Source organism: Eucalyptus grandis, chromosome 6 (assembly GCF_016545825.1).
Source record: "Eucalyptus grandis isolate ANBG69807.140 chromosome 6, ASM1654582v1, whole genome shotgun sequence".
In the NCBI taxonomy this organism is placed as follows: Eukaryota; Viridiplantae; Streptophyta; class Magnoliopsida; order Myrtales; family Myrtaceae; genus Eucalyptus; species Eucalyptus grandis.
This window is the reverse complement of record NC_052617.1, coordinates 3,972,967-3,991,527: the sequence shown is the minus strand read 5'-3', so window position 1 is coordinate 3,991,527 and position 18,561 is coordinate 3,972,967. Positions and strand designations below refer to the sequence as shown.

The 18,561-nt window shown below is 38.5% G+C and overlaps 1 long non-coding RNA gene across 1 annotated transcript; it reads right to left on the bottom strand.

Moving 5' to 3' along the window:
* Positions 1-8,694: 8,694 nt before the first annotated feature.
* Positions 8,695-10,299, bottom strand: LOC104429401. Its single transcript, XR_005552058.1, has 2 exons — positions 9,204-10,299; positions 8,695-9,043 (listed from the first exon to the last, which is right to left on the bottom strand). It is a non-coding gene; the product is annotated as an uncharacterized LOC104429401 (long non-coding RNA).
* Between the last annotated feature and the right edge of the window lie 8,262 nt (positions 10,300-18,561).

Here is an 18,561-nt window from a genome sequence, read left to right as displayed (position 1 = left end):
AATGAAGAGTCACCATTAATCTATTGGGGTAAACTGGAAACTAAGTGAGACATGAAGGCGTACCTCACTTCCTACGTAATTAGAGATCTAGGGCCAAAGATTTGGTTACACTAATTGATTAACTAGTGTCTTTTCGGAACCTAATTTTATTTATTTGAAAAGATATTTGTTAGGTAGTTTGAACTGACCTTAAACATATCTACTAATATGTGAGGTAATCATGTGAATACACAATCATTAAAGTAATAATTAACAACCAAGGAAGAATTAAATAAATTGTAAGGAAAAACGAGCATTTAAAGCTAATAAATAAGAAAGATATCGTTCGACAATCAATATTTTGAAAGTGCAAAAGAATTGATATTTCTTCTTAAAAAAAGGAAGCAAGGAAACCTATCACAAAGCCATAAGAATTTGTTCAGTTTTAAACACGATTTTTTATCAAATGATTCGCACACACATTTTTTTTTTTTCATGCTAAACTAGTTTTAAATTATGAAGTACTGACATTTTTTAGGAGCCTTCGTGTTGTGTTAGACATTTTGACACATGTTTAATACTCTTCGACACTTAGTCAACACGTATCGGAAAATCCGACATTTGGTCAAATTTCCCGACCCTCTTCAACACTAGAGTTCGGAATTCCAACAAGTGAGTTTGGAATTCCGACACATAAAGGGTCAATTTTAGAAATTTTCAATAAATGAAATATAAATATATAAAAATGATAATAAAAATAATAGCGAAGGAAAGAAAAAAAAACTAATATTTTCTTATCTTCCGATAAGTAATTTTATTTATTGTGCATTTTCTAATGCAGCGGAGATGGCACGTGGTGGAACCCAACATGTCGACTTATCCAGGATGTGATAAGTTGTGGTGCCTATATGTCGTTCGTGGTCTATGTTTCTCAGTTATTTACTGTTTTCATTTTGTTATTTTACATATATTTTTTCGTTAACATATGCAAATATTTCTTTGTGGTCCATTATTTACACTTTTTTTTTTTTTTTTTTTTTTTGCGTTCATGGTCCATGTTTCTCAAATATTTGTTGTGGTCCAAATATTTTAATATGTTGTTATAGCAACTTGTGTTTATCTATGTACATATTTAAGTTGGTGTGATTATATTAAATTTATATAGGCTCCGAAAACATATTAGCATTTTTTTTTTCCTTCCATTGCGAAAGATGAGGAATGTGAAGAAGTGAATTATGCCACGTCTGTAGGTGCGCTAAGGGTGTTGGAGAAGATGGATTTGCCATTACTGATCTTGATGAGTTATATAGAAGAAATACACTTTGTATAGAAGGTAGTTCAAAGCAAAAGGATACGGACATTGGAGACATCAACTTATATATAGATACATTATATGATAATGTAGATTTTCTGAAAAAGGGTAGTCAATTTAAGTATACACATCCCGAGTTCAATGCTATGGTGGATATGGAGAATCCTACCTTCAAGTTGGGGATGCTCTTTAGCAATACTGAGGAATTTAGAGAAGCAGTTAAAAATTATGCCCATAAAAAATGGGAGATTGGTGAAGTTTGCTAAGAATACACCAAATAGGTTGAGGGCAATGTGTTCTAACGGTTGTGATTGGCTCATATATGCTTCCAAAGTGCAAAGGGAGAATACTTTACAAATCAAAACCTTCAACCCTATACATACAAGTAATATAGCTCTACATGTTCCTCAAGTAAGCTTTAAATGGCTAGCAAACAAGTATTGTGAACAGCTAAGAAATAATCCAATGTGACCAAGTGCTTCGATGAAGAAGACAATGGAGCCTAAGAATATTCTGAAGCTCTCTAGGGCAATGGCCTATAGAAGTTATTGTCAAGCACTTCTTGATTCCAACCCAAGATCCACTTGTGTCATCAAGAGTGAGCAATGTGAAGACAAATTCAAGTTTAGAGGAGTCTATATATGTCTAGATGCATTAAGGAGGGGCTTTTGAGAAGGATGTACGTGCTTTGTAGGTTTTGATAGTCGTCATTTATTGTCAAGCTACAAAGGAATACTTCTAACAATTGTGGGCCTAGATGGAAATGATTAAATGTATCTATTTGCATGGGTAGTCGTGGGACAAGAAACATACAAGATATGGCATTGGTTTATTGGTATGACGGCAAAAGATTTGGGGATCACAAAACTTGCAAATTCAAAGTACTGGACTTTCTTGTGTGATAAGCAAAAGGAATTGGTGCAACCACTAGCAAATTTGATGCATGGAGTAGAATATAGATTTTATTTGAGGCATCTTTATGAGAATTTCAGGTTGCATCACAAAGGATTGGAACTTAAACTTTTGATTTGGAAAGCTGCCATGGCAACAGGGGTATGTGATTTAACTTGGTAATGGAAGAGCTTAAGGCATTTAATGAAAAAGCTTATGATCGATTGTCCTACAGGCGACCGGTACAATGGAGCAAGTCACACTTCAGAACAAGCTCAATATGCAACACTTCCTTGAATAATTTGTGTGAAAGTTTCAACAAAAGCATTATTGACGCAAGAAACAAGCTTATCATCACATTTCTTGAAGCTATATGTCGCGACTAATTTTTTGGGTGAACCACCTAAAATTTGGCTAATGGATTGTTAAGCCTAGATTTAACTCGAGCTCATTCCAAGCCCATACCAATTCGCGACTTATATTCAAGTTTTTTTAACATGCAAGTGGATTTTATTTAAGAGTCGCCACTAAATGGTTTACGGTAGGTCGATTAGACACCTAAGTAAAGTAGCAGGAGATTTACTTTACTCCTACGAACCAGAGACTTTGGGTACGGGGACTTGGTTACTTTTATTGGAAAGAGATGTCAATCACATAGACACACGCATGAAGTGTGAGACTCGATTTTTATCTAGACGGCTTAGCAAAATGGAGTTAAAAGGGTGGGATGACTTAGTTGCAGCCTCGCATAGTCCTCCTAACTCCAGCTTAGTCAAGAAGGATACCCCAATGCAATGCAGCCTTGCGGGCAGAGGTAAACATTCTTGATACCAAGAAAAACTTTCGGGATTGAGTTGGGCAACCTCTACTACGCGGCCTCGCGGTCAAAGTCGTATCCAACTCAATACCATCCTAAGTGTTGCCTACTACGCGGCCTCGCGGTCAAAGTCTTATCCAACTCAATACCATCCTAAGTGTTCTAGTGCGGCCCAAGTCCGACGGCAAGTTATGTGTGCAAAAGTGTAGTGTAAATGCAAGACATGCACAACATTTTATATCAAGCAACACTTCAACATGAAAATAAATTATACATTTCTACATCTCCCTGCAAAACAAAGGTTAGCAATCACTACTCCCCTTATACCTCCCAATTTGTAAGAACATGTAACACCTTAGAAATATTAGGGACATATTTGGTATCCTCGTTGCCAAACAAAAACATTTTTAAAAGAAAAAAAGAAAAATTGGCCTAAGTCTACTAAGTGTTTTAACCTAAGTCCCCAGCGGAATCGTCAAGCTGTCGCGACCAATTTTTCGGGTGAACCACCTAAAATTTGGCTAATGAATTGTTAAGCCTAAACTTAACTCGCGCTCCTCCAAGCCCATACCAATTCGCGACTTATATTCAGTTTTTTTAACATGCAAGTGGATTTTATCTAGGAGTCGCCACTAATCGGTTTACGGTAGGTCGATTAGACATCTAAGTAAAGTAACGGGAGATTTACTTTACTCCTATGAACTAGAGATTTTGGGTACGGGGACTTAGTTACATTAGATTTCTCTAATGCCCTTTCGGTACCATTTCTTTTTATTTTCAAAAATGATTTTGCAAGCAGTTTGAATTTATTTTAAATCTATTCCCTAAGGTGATCATACAGGTGCGCAAACCACCAATTTAACACCCAAGAAAACAATCAATAAATTACGGAACTTACCCCTTAGTAACGAAAACATTTGCATGGTTAGATTAAAATTCACATCATCAACCCTAGATATGATTTCTAATTAACACGCAATTTATTTTTTGTTTGTCTTCACTTATTTAATGAGAGTTATGCAATGCAATGCAATATGACCTAGTGACAAGTAATTTCTAGCTAAATGGACCTAACCATGATAACTAAATAACATGCATTTCATGAACCTAATTTTATATGGCATGCATATGACATTTTTTATTTTCCTAAAAAAAAAAATGCAATTTATCCTAAAGGTGGAAACTAATTTATCCTAAAACATTTTTTGTATTTTTCATGAAATTCGAAATTAGAAAAATGCGAAAATTATCCACGTAAATTAAAATATCATCTAATTTGTATCGGGAATGAAGTTAAGTCAAATCCTAATTCAAACTAGGATGTTACCCTAACTTAGAAATCCCTAACGAAAATGCAATCTATCTAAAAGGTTATTAAAACTTATAATAAACTAAAACTATTATTTAGAATTAAACTATATGTAATTTTACCCTAATATGTAATGACGTGCAGAGAATGCCCTAATTATAGGTTTTTTTTTTTTTTTTCTTTATAAATTCGAAATTAAAATTATTAAATAATTAAACATGTAATTTAAATTAATGAAATGACAATCTAACGTCCTAAATTTATTTTTTTATTTTTATTACTATTTAAATTTTGACAATCCATGATAAATAAAATGCTTAATCTAAATATGCAAATAACCTTAAAGCATGTAATATTCTAACCCAAACATATTTCAAGATAATGAAAGCAATTAAGACAAGACAAACCATTCAAAATCACCCAAAAGTATAATACATTATTCAAATCCATGGATAATATCTCGCTAACAAAATCAATAAATTGATCTTAAGCCTAGATCAAAATATCAATTTTATTCCCGCTTGATTAATTATTTCATCTAAAGCCTTATAGATGAAATAAAAAACCCAAGCGCGGTTGTGAATCGGGTAATATGTTGAAATTTCCAATCATATATCAATGACTAATTATACTAAAAAGAACAAATAAAGTAAAATAACAAAAATAATGAAAATAAAATAAGATAAATAAATAAGAAAAAAACTACCTAAATTGATTTTTTTTTTCTTTTTGTTTTTTGTTTTTTCCAAGCAAAGATGATGGTTGGTCCGGTGAGGGGATTCGCCGGCAACAGACTCCGGCGAGGGGATCAACGGCAAGCAGCACGTCCGGCTAGAGCAGTAAGGGTAGCTACCGGTGAGGGACTCCGGCGAAGCAGGGCAACGGTGAGGGGCGTCGCGGGGGAAGCTGCGGCATCGGAGAAGGGGGGGTCGCGGACGTCGGGCGCTGGTGCAGACGCGGGTGAGGCGAGCAGCGGCGGCGTGGGAGCGAGGCTGGCTGTCGGGCGCCGGGCCGAGGCGAACAGCGGTGGTGCGGGCTCCGGTGGCGTCACGTCGCGGCGGGGACAGCGGCGCGGCGTCGCGGGCGGCACGGAGAGTTTGGCGAGCGGCGTCGCGAGCGGAGCAGGGGCTTCGTATCTCCTGGCGTCGGTCACGGGCTTCGTATCTCCTGGCGTCGGTCACGAGCAGGGCGGAGAGCAACAATGGGTTGTCGGGTCATTGGATCTGTGGCGTCGGGTCACCGATCGGAGGTCGCGATGGCCGGATCTGGCGGAGCAAGGCGTCGTGGTGGAGAGATGAGCGCAGTCGGTCGGAGATCCGACAAGTTGCAGGGGGCGGCTCATGAAGGAGACGCGGCGAGGCGTCGGGTTGCGAACGCCGGCGACGGGGCTGGCCTGGGCGCTCTCGGACGGAGGCCCGCGAGAGGTTACAGGCGGAGCGCGACGGAGCAGGGGGCGACAGCTCGACGCGGGCTCACAGGTGGAGGTTCGGAGCGGCGGTCCGGTGTCACAGGTACGGCCGAGTCGCGGCGGCGGCGGCGGCGGGCGAGACGGCGATGGTGCGGGCAGCCGGCGCCGGCGCCGGGAGGGACACCCCCCCAAGGAAGATGAACAGTCGCGTGGGGGCTTCTTTTTTTTTTTTTTACTTTTCTTCTTTTTCTCTCTCTTTTGCTCGAATTTTCTCGCGAAAATTTCTCTCTGAATTTTTGCTCTCTTTTTCTCCGGATAATCCCTCCCCTTTTCTTGAAAAATGCAGCACTCTTTTATAGTAGTTCCATATGACTGCATTTTTATGGCATTTCCAAGTTTCCATCTCTTGCCACATTAAATCAAATCTGTAAATTAGAGTGTGATTTCGCAATCAGCTCAATCTTTCTCAAATTTCTTCCATTTTGTAAAATTCTTACCCCTTATTCACTTGATTTTTAAATTGCTTCTGCATTTAACAAAATCCGAATATCCATCAGAATTTCAATTTTCAATGCATAATCAATCAAATCAATTTCCTCCAATTTTTCATTTTTTTCCTTTTATTTATTCAAATGCAATTTTTATTTTCCTTATTTCCCTAGATTTGCTAAAATCAGGTGTCAACACTATAATAGTGCAACTCATGGAAATGATTCATAAGCAAAGAGATGAGTTGGCTAACTACAATGGTGTGATTTGTCCTAAGATCCAAGAGATATTGGATCTTCAAAGAAAAAAAAAATTCAGCATTATGGATTCCTGCATGAAATGGCAAGGATGAGTTTGAATTGAGTGAACCATATGGAGAAAAGAGAGTAGTTAGTATAAGACACAGAACTTGTAGCTATAGAAGAAAGGACATTAGTGAATCCCTTGTTATCATGTTGTAACGGCTCTTTTATATTTGAGAGAACAACTTGAAAAATGGGTTCACACATATTTCAGTATAGAAATATATAAGCAGACTTATAGTTATGTTGTGCATGCTGTAGATTTTAAGGACACATGGCCCGTTAGAGAGCATTTACTCCGATCAAATGTGCCCAAGCAAGTTGACAGAAAGAAGAAACAAAGAACAAAGTCAGTGAATAAAGTTGCTGATGACAATTTAAAGACAAGGAAGAAAAAAGCTCTGCAAGAGCCTACGAGAGCAAAGTTGGAGAGACAAAAATATGACAATCACTTGTGGGAAATGTGGTGGGTTAGGCCATAACAAATATTATTGTAAGAATCCATCAGTAATATCAATGACAACATCAATAGTAGCAATAGCAACATCATCAACCTTGGCAATTTCTACATCTGCTCCATCCTCATAAGATATGGTAGAAAGCACTCCCTTAACCACAACATCACAAACTAAGACAGCTCAACTGCTTGTGTCATTCTTCAACAACATTTCAAGCTCAACAGCATCTATGGGAAGAGAGAAGATGCAAGTATCCATCTATGCTTAATTTTGTCGTAAAAGAGTTCTTACTTGTGCTTGGCTTTGTTTTGACTAATTATTTATTTTTTGACTCAACTGTAGGTAAAAAAGAGGGGAATGTGAAGACCTACTAAACAAGAAGGTGGTTGAAGATGAGCAATTTGTTTTAGATATACAAGACCAACAAGACCAACACCCCAAACTCTTTTTCTCTTTTACTGTTGATTGATATGAATGGGTTTATTTGAGTCTGTTTTTGAAGCATTTCGATGTATAGGTTTGCTATATGGGGAAGATTTATTATGTCGAAATGTTTGATGTTTCTCTTTTCCATCAAACAAGTAAGTTTGCATGGGGTTCTGTTTCTTTTTTTGGCATAATAAGGGTTATAAAGATGCAAAGCGAATAGTTGAAGTCGTGAAAGGTCAAGGTGCGTCTGTACTTGGGGCTGCTGAATTTTGTTAGGGAAGTCAGTGACTTTGTCTTGAACCATTCTTTAAAAGATCTCTTTTCAATGCCAAGAATCTCTTAAAATAACTGCAAGAACCTACCTATGCACATTTTCATTGTTATGCACTTGAAGTATATTGCATATGGCCTGCATAAGGAAGAAAAAGCATCTCCTGATGGCTTGGAAAGTTGGAACATACATTTGTATGAGTATACAAAATGGCAATTTTCTCTGCTCTTTGTAACTTCAGTGATATAAAAATTTACACATCCCACAACACACGAAAGATGTGATGCTTTATTTACAGGCTTTTTGCAGGATCATTCTTGTGGTGGTAACTTTAGTGCAAGTGATTTGTTTCAGGAAGGTTAGTTTTCCTGTTGCGTAACAATATTCTTTATGAGTAATTACTTACATGCCATTTGAAATTTTATAGCACCACTATCATTTTGCTCACTTTCGTCTTTCCAGAGCAAGGGATGAGATTTGAAGGTTTACCACCGAGTCGATCAACTCCTAGTGAGAGGATTCCGATTTTTCCCTTTTCAGTGATTTGGTGTAAAGAAGGAATGCTGGCTAGATGTACTTGTATTCACGTACTTTTGATATTATATAATAAGTATTTCTTATGTATGTGAAGCATGTATGAGAGTATAGAATCGTTCTATAATTGAGACTGATACTTCGGTAAATGATGATGGCTGATGTGCTTACGAGCAAGCAAGATATATATATATTTTGAATATCTTTTCCTCACCTGGATTCTGGATTTAACATATATTCAAGATTGTATTCTCTTGCGAAGAATATCCCAGGTCTTCAAAAAGCAGTCTAGTACTTGAAAATGAATTTCCCAATCTGGCGATATTGCGCATTTTGTTTCACAAGGTTTACTAAAACACGGGTTCCATTAAATCCAAATAGAAAAAAGACCGCACAGGTGAAATACGTGAAGTATTCGTTACTTAGCAGAAACAAATGGAAGTCATTTTGAACTTAGCACTAATGAAAGGAATTTAGAGGATCGTCAAGAAATCATCTTTAAATACTTGAATTTATTAAACTTTAATATTTGCATTACAAAAAAAGACAACAACACATGAATTTACAACTTCAATATGTGTGCACCTCATTATACTCAATAGAAAGCTCCACTGATCACGGTCCACAAACGACAACTAATCACACCCCTCCCCCATCTTCCTAAAGATAATACAATATCAAAACACCTAATAATATATTCTCTCCTTTTACTTTGTTGAAGGTAGGCTTCAAATGATCTTGTTCTTCACAAGAGCCTAAAAATGATTCGGTGGAATGGATAAATGCTCCTGATTTGGTCTGCAAATGTTTGATGGATCTCCATTTCTACCTATAACGAAACCAACTTGAACAAAGAAACAACACAAAAGACATACACCAAAGTTAATATCTTTGATAATCATTTCACATAATTTTGGAAAAGATGCACGTTTGCTTGTTTAAATATATTGTGCTCAACAAATGATCAGTAACTCGTGGCAACACAATCTCATTTCGACACATACGTCAATGTATTCAGATGCCGTGGTCCTGCACTAATCACCTATAGATATGTATACACCCTCGACGCCTTCTCCAAGTTTCTGTCAAACAAAAGAAGAGAGAGAGATGTGTCGGTCACAAAATTCAAAACATGTACAAGTTCAGGCACTGGCTGTTAGTAAAATATTTCACCACTTATCTTTTGAACCTATAAAGAGTCTTCAGTTTTCAACAAAAAATCACTCACCAAGGACTTTCCTAAGATTCAAATCATTAGAGTGTTAAATCCAGCTTCACCGACATCCAACTCTAGTCACCGGATCACCATCCCTCAGCTACTGCCCGCAGCCAACAGTTGTACACACAACCGTAGTATCACGAAAGCCAACAGATCATAAAGTGGAATGCAACCAATAAGCTAGTGCAAACGAGTATTTTGTTTAGGCATTCCATCAAGCACGTGGTGTGTGGTGTACTTTATACACAAGTTTAAACCAACAACTCATTTCAATCCATCACAATCAAAGCAAATATGCATTTAAATCATCAACTCAGCCTTAATCATATGAGATTTTAAACCAATACTACCTGAAGAATCAGTGAATGTGAGATAATCGAAGCGCGTACGTTTTGGAGGTCAGCAACGAGGATCGAAAGCTTGTGATGAGGCGAGATGAAGCAGCGATTGGAGAAGAGAACATGGGTCGGAGAGCCAGGAGGAATTTTTTTCTTTGAGTTTCTTTCAAAATCCTTGAACTTTGTGAACACTTTCTCACTAACCTCAGTTGAATCACAGAAGCAAAATAAAAGACACAACGAAATGATTTTGATTTGGGAGGGCGAAGGTTCATTAACCTCGTCATCGCAGCCGCCGCCCGATTCACGCCACCGTTGGTCGCGCACTGCCAAGGCCCGCCGATGCTTACTCTATCGTTCAGGTGTTTCTGGGTTGGAGAACAGAAGGAAAGAACGTTTTTATTCTTTTAGCTTTATTGCTGAAAATCGCTGGAGAACGGAAGAAAAGAACGTGCAGCAAAAGGAGAAGAGATTTTTAGTTTTGGGTTTTGGACTTTTCTATTAGTTTAAAAAAATTTTGGACAAAAATGTCCTTTGTCGAGTCGCCGGAAATATCACATTCTCGCCGGCCGGCGAACAGAAATTCTTATTTCACACACTTTAAGACCTTCTTTGAAAATAAGGTTCACTCTGGATTTTTTTTTTTTTTTGAGAAAATAAGAATGCTTTAAGCGCTTATTTGGAAATTTTTTTTATTGATCCATTTTTCTTATTCGTCCCCTTCTTCTCGACACCTCCACCTCCGCAGGTCTTCTCCCGGAGTGAAGCAATACCATCCGAAGCGTCCCCATCTTCTGAATATGTTATCGCCGGCACTCTCACCACCGAGCAACCAACCGTCGTCCACTCGGAACGCCACTCGGAACGCCACTCGTCGCCGACCTCTCGCGACCTCTAGATTTGTCGGCGGCTAGCATCATCCGCCTTTCTCGGCCAATCCACGAAAACGGTTGAAAGAAAACGGTGGAAAGGCGGCGAAATGACTAAACGATCGACGCTCGGGATTGCCGACCACAATAAAATCGCCTCGACAGTACGGATCTAACACATGGACACTCCGTTTTGGCCAAATCGGAAAGCACGAAAATAGATCTAACTGAGGCATTATGTCGAGCGGGTGGTGTGTGACGTCGAACGAAGGGTTTCTGGCTCGACCGAGGCTCCCTCTCTCTCTCTCTCGCTCTCTGTTCAGTCTCAGCTCTCGCTCTCTCGCCTTTACTCTCCCGCGTTTCTCTCGCTTGTTTTTTAAAAATAAAAAATAGCTCTTTTAATTAATTTTATTTTTTTTTTTTAATTAAAAAAGGCTCTATATCTATTAATGCAAATGCTCTTAATGCCTATATGCCATGCAATTTAATGAAATTTTTTTTTGCCAAGGTTTAAAATTTAATCATTAATTTTTTTGTAATTAATAAATGTTTAAACGGATCATCAAAATTTAAGTGTTAACAAATATGAGAAATAATGCGGAGGAGATAATGGAGAGATTCATGTATTTACATGAGCTTTCTTATTTATAAGTTTTATTAAAAGACTATCTAAAATAACATGAGAATGAAATATTAATCATAACCAATCGGGGATATGCACAGTCAAAAGAAACATATAAACAATCCCGAGAGATGTGGAGAATCAAATAACGTATTCTAAATATCTATAACAGAACGCATTATGATGACACACGTATATATGCAATGCAAAAGGAGTCCCATTTTTTTTCGAGATTGGGATATACATTGGCATTTCATCAACGCCGTCAATCACAAATAGGCAGACGAATTAAGCGAAAGAGAGAATGCATGAATTTCGTGCATTCAACAGTATCTATACACCAGAAGGAAGGTGACTAGTTAAGGTAAAGAAATGTATATTCAGGCTCCCTTTTTTTCAATTCACAATAACAATTATAATTTATGAGACATATAAACAATAGAGAAAGATATACACAATAAAAGGAGATACAAGGAATTTTCTAAATATCTAAAACAGGCCCGTCAAAATTCATCGGGAGACTTCGAAGCTATCAAATGGAGTGTGGAGAAAAGGTCCAAAGAACAAGCTACTCGATTATAGGCTAGAGAGACAGCAAATTGAGATTTCCCAATCACGACCGACATCTGGTATTTGACTACGATCTTGGCTGTGGTGATGAATCACGCATTGGTGGGAGGGAGCTTTCCCAAATCATAACTGAAGAAGAGCACAGCAGAATAAAACACAGTCAAATCGAATGGGATGACTTGAAATTAAATCGGGTTCGCATTGAAACTTAACTTGATGTATTTCCGTTTTCGCCCTATCATTTGTCTAATGAAACTTAATTCTAGTTCAATGTTTTGGATTTCCATTTGGTTTGGTCGAATTTCTTATTCTTGTAGACATGAATATTTGTGCATACATCGTAATTATTAGTCATATATAGATGTAGTGCTACATTTTGATGCACAATTTAAACAAAAATAAGTAGGTAAGAAATGAATGATAATATCAATCAGATCAATGAGTCTTGCTGGCTTGGCTTATAGTCCATAAGATTTCACACTGGAGCCTGCTTCAATTTAGGTAAACTATAAATTTGGATCGATGAAGTGCTTCATCACCATTGCTAACTTTTTCAAATTTCTTATATTAAGTCTCATTTTGGCCTTAGGTATTGCCTTATTTCAACTGAAGGCACATGGACGCACATAACTTCTGAAATTCAAATCGCACCATCTCTCCTCACCTACGCGCATGTGGCTGCACAAGACATGGTAGCAGATTGTCAAGTTGTGCCACAAGGATCGATGATAGGACATACAATATTCTACTCTTTCTCCCTCTCGAAACGGGACATAGGTCTTATTGGTGTGGAAAAATTAACCTTGTAATATTTGGTATTTAAAACATGATTGATCTATTAAGTGTCGATCTCATGATAGGGGGAGAATCCATGTGGAGAGTTGGTGAGTTTTGTGTCTAACTGGGGGTTAGTTAACACTTTAATATTCAAGTCAAATGTCGTTACTTATATCATTACATTCCTTGGCCAACTTCATTAACTTAATTTGGAGATAGAGAAGGAATCTTTCTTTAATACTGTATTCAAGACATTACCTTTATTTTTCCAAGAAATATAGGACTCATCTGTATGGTATGTAAAGCTCAACTTGTGACACATTTACTCTAAAAGCTCTTCCACATATTATTTTGCTACAACAATTGTATAAAGCCAGGAAAATTATCAAAAAAAGTCTTAAATGGATTGTAATTATGTCAATTTAGTTTTAAATCTTTTTTTTTTTTTTTTTTTGCCAATTGAGTTATAAATCTTTTGCATTTATATCAATTTAGTTCATTCGACTAGTTTTGATCAATCATTACTGACGTGGCACAACCGATACTAACATGGATAATTTTTAATAATACTTTTCAATTTATTTATTTTCTCTGTCTTTTTCTTTCCTTCTTCCCTTCTTTCTTCCTCTAGCTGGTCTAGCCAAAGGCTAGGGCCAACGGGGGTTGGCCTCACCATGGTTGGTTGAGGCAAGCCCTCACATAGCAACGACAAGGTCGGCTTTCCCAACCCTACCCTTTGGTAGGTCTCAACCGACAACTAGCTAGAGGAAGAAGAAGGTAAAAAGAAAAAAGAAAAGAAAAAAATCAAAACAATATTAAAACATAATTAAAAATTATCCATATCAACCCTGATCGACCATAATTGTTGGATGGGTAAAATTGGCACAAAAAAAGAAGGTTTAAAGTTGAATTGACACAATTGCAATAGGTTTATAAATTTTTTTTTTGTAATTCCCTTGTACAAAGCTTCATTGGTAACACATTCAATCTAGACGATTTTCTTGATGTTCTTTTAGAATAATCATGATTAAGTCAGATGCATTAACATATGTAGGACAGGCTAATGACAAAATGAAAATCAAGATTTGATTGCATATCACCAATCATTTAATGGAGATGATTGTTTGAGAAGTTCTAAACTTATTACATGGTGGTCAATTTAGTTCTAAATTTTTTAATTTTGATCAATTTAGCCAAGACCTTTTGATGATTTTAAATGTAGTACTTCCATCTAATTTTTGTTAGAAACCGCTGACGTAAATGTTAGCCGTCCTACCTAGCATAATTGGTACTGACGTTGACAACTTTTCAATTTTTTTTTTTTTTTTTTTTCCAATTCCTTTGCTTTCCTTTTTCGTTTTTTTGTTTTCTTATTTTCTTCGATCAACGTCCACATCAGCAATTTTCAGCTAATGAACTACATTATTAAATCGTCAAAAGATTGATGATTAAAGTGACTAAATTGAAAAGTTTACGACTGAATTAGTCACTGTATAAGTTTAGACTTTTTAGATAAATTTTCCTATTTAATATTGTAGTGATTAAAGATAAAGAAAAAACGTGACACCATGATTGGGTGAACAATATATATATATTAAAATCGTTTTCCTGGTGTTGGAAGTTAAAAATCACTTGCAAGCGTGGATAAGCAACTTTCGTCATATCGTTTGCGTAAATTTTGACTATATAATTAAAAAGAACGAATGCTATTACAAAAATTGAATAATTCTTGCTTTCGATCCAAACCGGTGTTTTCGCGAGGTGGTATCGCTCGCAGGAAATGGGCGTTGCGCTGGCGCTCCACGTGCGAACGCGCCGCTGCATGCGACGCTCCTTCGACCGCCCGAGACGGAGCGCCGTCGGGCGATTGACAGTGCACGCGCACGTGGTAACGTCGGCATTTTACTGTCACCCTATTCTTCCAAACCCCCACGAAACGACAATGTCAAGCTGGACAAAAAGAAAGGAGAAGCGAGGGGCAGAATGCGTTTGGGAGTGGCTTTGCCAAGCCACTTTGGCCATCCAAAGCCCTTTGGGCTAAAAAATGGTGTTTGGGAACTTATTTTGTAAACATACTTGGCAAAAAGTGAGCCTTTGGAAGGCTGAAAGTCCAAGGCTGCCATGGGACCTCGGCGACGTCAGTAATGATTGGTCGGTTGCCGTCAAGGGGAATAGTTATAGATGAAACATAGGATGAGGCCGATGTGGTCACGGCGACCATCAGCGGCTAGTCGCGTGACCTCGGCGACCCCCCGCGAGTCGCATCACCGTGATCGCTACAACCCCTAGTGACTACCCGGACTTGGGTCGTAGCAAGGTCGCGCGACTATTGCAACTCTCGACGACACTGCGACTCCGGTAGACCTGGGTCACCGGAGGTCGCAGTGTCCCAAATTTGGTCGCACGATCTGGGTTGCAGCGACTAGATCGCGAGCCCCAGCCACCTTCCAAATGGAGGTCGCGGCGCGGTGGGTTGCACACCGTTTGGCGAGGGTCGCCGCCATAGGGATCGGGCGATCTGGTCGCGATTGGGTCATGATCTAGGTTGTTGCGACCCTTGCGAAAGGTTGCGTGACTGCCGCGCCGCGACCTCCATGCGGAGGTTGCCGGGGCTACTCGATCTAGTTGCGGTGACCCTTGCCGAATTGCTTGCCCCTCACCGGCAGTAACCGGCCAACTCTTTTTTTTTTTTTCCTTTTTTTAATGACAAAAGTTTTTTGTATAGTTAATTTGTCCAAACACTATTTTGCTCAAAAATATTTCACAATTAACTTTCACAAATATAATTTACCAAACACAATTTGCATTTTGAAAAACTCCTTTAAGTCAAGGGCCTTTACTTTTTTCAAGGATTTTCCCCAAAAATATTCCCAAACGCACCCAAAGCATTCCCTTCGACTTCGACGGCCCGACATAAAATTCCCATCTCATGCGAAGCTTGGCACATCGTGGGGATTGGAGGAGCACAAGCAGGATCACGTGCTGTTTCGCCAATCATTTGGCAATCACTGCACCCATGTCCCGGCATGAGCTGAAATGCATCTCGCAGATCCTCTCGCCTTTGTTTGCAGGGTTGAGCATGATTCTAAAATAAAATAACCCACTTGTGAGAGCCGATCCAATTTCCGGTTTTAAAGTATACAAGGTAGCTTTTAGGTTCCAAAAATAGGAAACCTGTTTCGATAAGTAAGTTTCAGATTTTAGGTTTGTAGAACTTGGAATTTAGAATTTAGAATCTAGAATAAATTTGTGTTTTTATTTGTCTATGTCTTCGGGTGATTTTGCAATATTCCATGGCCTTTAATGAATCACTAGTCCGAGTTCCACGTTTCAGGTGGAACAAAAAAAAATTTGGAATCGCTCATCCCTATTTGCTTAGTTAAATAATGCGGTGCTTTGTATGGTTTTTTGGATCGGACATGATGATGATGAACTTGGAAATAAGCCAACCATTGTTTTGTCCCTCCCCTAGGCATTGCGTAAACGTGGTTGGATGTCTTCTACGTGTTCTGCACCTAAGAAGAAGCCATGAAAATGTCAGGATGATCCTGGAAAGTGTAAACGGGGACGGTCCTGGAGAGTGGGGGAAGATCGGTTTAAGCTGCTTAGGATGCACGAGTCAACAAGAGCAAGCGAACTAGCGGGTTGCGAACGAGGGTTACGAAAAGGATACGACGTGCGCTGCTAATCTTGTGGCCTTTTTTCTGGTAATTGTCTTGTAAGGGAAGGAAGGAAGGAATCGTTCTCCCTTTGGGGAGGATCGCGGTGTACTGTTTGACCGGTCTTTGCTCCTTATGTCTACATTTCTGCCTTAAGCTATGTTTGACTTTTCTATTTTTATTATTTAATTGGCATTTTGTGTATCGAGTCGAGGGCAAAGAAGTTAATCAGCACAAATTAAGTGACCTCATTCCCCACGGTTCATCAGCCTCCGTTTGTTTGGCTGGGGAGTAAATGATCCGAAAAAATATTTTTTCAAAAACGATAGCTTATATCGCTTATAAAAATTAATTGAAGAGATATTTTCATTAGATATAAATTGGTATTAATAAATCATTTTAAGCAATTCAAGCAATTATTTGTTGGCAAATATTTTTTAAAACATTTATTTTTACGAAATAAATAAAGTCTTTGTGTATCAAGCGCAACGGTTTGTCCACTTATATTACGACAGTTTGGGTATCAAGGGCAAAAGTTTATCAATACACATTAACTTCATCGTCCTCTCCACGTTATCAATACTTGCATTTTTGGACCAGGTGGACTTCAATTTGGGTTCATTCATTGTAAAAATCACATTATGATATAGTTTTGCAAGCATGAAAGCTCCATATTAACGGGGGCTTCTCGGTTAGGGCTCAGACTTGATCACGGGTCTGCTGACCTGCGGACACGCTCAAACCCTATCGGATTGAAATGGGCCCGAGGAACATATATGGACGGGTTTGGATAATTTCCAAATCAATTGGGCCCGAGCTAGCTCGGGCCATGCCCGCAACAAGATTTTGCCACCGAAAGTATTGGCAAAAACAGCCCAACCTAGGCCCTCGTTCAAGTCTGCTCAACGATAACATCTTTTTAAAACGCAACTTTGTCGTAATTTTTTTATTCATCTCTACTCATGTCAGACTATTGACAAGTAATTTATGAATATCAAACACATCTCTCCAAAAAGATAATTTTAACTTTTTTATTCATCTCTACTCATGTCAGACTATTGACAAGCAATTTGTGGATATCAAACACATCTCTCCAAAAAGATAATTTTCATGTTGGTGACCTTCGGAGTTTAATGCGTATTTGGAGAAAACAGAATTGGAAGGAAACTCCGTGATTGAGGACAGCAATTCCATTGAAGACATTCGATCAACAGGGAAAGATGACCGACTTTGTTGCCGTCAAGGGGAATAGTTACAGATGAAACATAGGATGTGTTTGTTTGACTGAAAGTGTTTTACCGGAAAGTGTTTTCCGGATTTTCAGCCATTTAGATCTCTAAAACAGATTTGGTCAACGGAAATGGCTTTCTGGTCAACACAAATATCATGCGTTATTTTAGGAAAATGAATTCCTCCCCCTCAAATGATGAAAACACTTTCCCTTTTCATCTTTTTTCTTTTGACCTTTCACTTTTCCTCTCCTTACGCCGCTCTCTCCCTTCGCTTCTTTCGCTCGTCTTTCTTCTTCAGCTCTTCTTCAATGATGCGCATCTTCTTCGCCATTGAAGGTCCAGATCTTCTTCTTCATCATTGAAGGTCTGGCTCTTCTTCAATGACGCTCAACACGGTTCCAGGTTCTCTCTCCTCTCCGATTTGAGAATAATCTTAGAATTTTTTTGATCGATGTTTTACATCATTGAGTTAATGTTGATTCTCTGCGTTTCAGTTGTTTGATTCACATTTCTGTTCATCTTCTTCAAGCAATTGAAGTGAAACGCCCCTCAAAGCCTCTCTCTCAATCCTCTGCGTATTCCAGAAGCTTCTGCCCCGTTGATCGGCGCCGGAATCCGCCACTCACCTTGCCACATCCAGTGCTCTTCGGATCGTGATGTTCTTGCGCGCTTGAGCTTTGAATCCGTGTGCTCCATCAATGGACTCAAGTTTATTGACTAACAAATTTCAGGTGGCTTTCGGCAGCCGCTTCTAATTGCTATCTTGCTTTCAAATCGAATGTTGAGCACGGAAGGACTGAGAGACATGGCCACAGGATGCTTTGCAAAACAATTTGGAGACATCGACCTACCTTCTTTTGGCGATTCGGACTTCTCAACTGAACTAGATGATGGTAATGAACTACGAAAGGAATAGAAGATCCTTCAAGATTTAATAGAAAGCGAAGTCGTGCCACTAACAAGGATGATAGGTTTGCAATGCTCTCAGAACAAATTGGAGAGGTTGCTAATGCAATAAAAAAGATGAGTCAAAATCAATTGGATGTTGCTGAGCTCTACAAAGAAGTGATGGAGAT